A 1,762-nucleotide genomic window follows, 5' to 3' on the forward strand; every position below is an offset into this window, starting at 1 on the left:
CATAACGACAGGACTAAGAATTATCCCACCAGCATTGTTCCAGAGTTCCCTCTTGTCCACATCCTCATCACCGGCGGCGAGGCTTCAGCAGAGGGCGGCCCAGTGAGCGGAGGGTGGCCCAGCGAGAGGAGGGCGGCCCAGCGAGGGGAGGGCGGCCCAGCGAGGGGAGGGCGGCCCAGCGAGGGGAGGGCGGCCCAGGGAGCGGTAGCCGATGCTTCCCCCTGCTGCAACACTGTGGAGCCTGCGGTGGTGGCCTCACAAGCGGCCGGGTCGGCAGAGACAGCGACCTGGGGGAGCGGTTTTTTCCCTAGAGTTGTATATATAGAGCATCCTGGAGTCCACCATGAACGGACAGTTGGACCTAAGTGGGAAGCTAATTATCAAAGCTCAGCTTGGGGAAGATATCCGCCAAATTCCCATTCATAATGAAGATATTACTTACAATGAATTAGTGCTAATGATACAGAGTATTCAGAGGAAAGCTTCTGAGTAATGATGAAGTTACAATAAAGTATAAGGATGAAGATGGAGATCTTTTAACAATTTTTGATAGTTCTGACCTTTCCTTTGCAATTCAGTGTAGTAGAATACTGAAACTGACATATTTGTTAATGGCCAACCAAGACCCCTTGAATCAAGTCAGGTGAAGTATCTTCGTCGAGAACTGATAGAACTTCGAAATAAAGTGAATCGCTTATTGGATAGCTTAGAGCCGCCTGGAGAACCAGAACCTTCTACCAGTATTCCTGAAAACGATACTGTGGATGGTAAGGAAGAGAAGCCTGCTGCCTCTGATTCTTCTGGAAAACAGTCTACTCAGGTTATGGCAGCAAGTATGTCAGCTTTTGATCCTCTGAAAAACCAAGATGAAATCAACAAAAATGTCATGTCAGCATTTGGATTAACAGATGACCAGGTTTCAGGGCCACCCAGTACTCCTGCAGAAGACCGTTCAGGAACTCCTGGCAGTATTGCTTCTTCCTCCTCAGCAGCACACCCAGAAGCAGTTCAGCCACAGCAACCTCTATATATAGGAGCTCAGACACAAGCAGGTCAGACTGAAGGTCAGATGTACCAACAATACCAGCAGCAGGCTTGCTACAGGGTGCAGCAGCCTCAAGCGCCTCAGCAGTACGGTAATCAGTATTCAGCTAGTTACAGCCAGCAGACTGGACCCCAACAACCTCAGCAGTTCCAGGGATATGGCCAACAACCAACTTCCCAGGCACCAGCCACTGCTTTTTCTGCTCAACTACAACAACTGCCTGCTCAACCACCACAGCAGTACCAGGAGAGCACTTATCCTCCACAAACTTACACTACCCAGACATCTCAACCTCTAATTACACTGTTCCCCCTGGCGCTCAGCCTGGAATGGCTCCAAGCCAACCTGGTGCTTACCAACCAAGACCAAGTTTTACGCCATCTCCTGCAAGTACCATGACCCCTCCTTCCAGTGGGCCTAACCCTTATGCATGTAACCGATCTCCTTTTGGTCAGGGCTATACCCAAACTGGACCCGGTTATCGGTAAGGAGGTTCAGTCTCACTAATGATGGCTAACTACCCCCAAAAGACTACAATACTATTTTGTTTCAATTTGTATTGAAGTTCAAAAATTTAAAAAGCAGAGCATTTTTTTATGATATCATTGTTGCTGTTAATTGAACATATAATTTGCTGGAATATAAACACAAAAAGACCAAAATGAACATTGTTTCCTCCCCTGCTTAAAATTGTAGCAGCTTCCTAGTTATTTTGGA

The 1,762-nt window shown here is 47.7% G+C and overlaps 1 pseudogene; it reads left to right on the forward strand.

The window, feature by feature from the left end:
* Window positions 1-282: 282 nt before the first annotated feature.
* Window positions 283-1,536, forward strand: LOC128105492 (protein TFG-like; annotated as a pseudogene).
* The last annotated feature ends 226 nt before the right edge of the window (window positions 1,537-1,762 follow it).

The sequence above is a fragment of the Peromyscus californicus genome, unplaced genomic scaffold, assembly GCF_007827085.1.
Source record: "Peromyscus californicus insignis strain IS unplaced genomic scaffold, ASM782708v3 Scaffold_9__1_contigs__length_137607984, whole genome shotgun sequence".
In the NCBI taxonomy this organism is placed as follows: domain Eukaryota; kingdom Metazoa; phylum Chordata; class Mammalia; order Rodentia; family Cricetidae; genus Peromyscus; species Peromyscus californicus.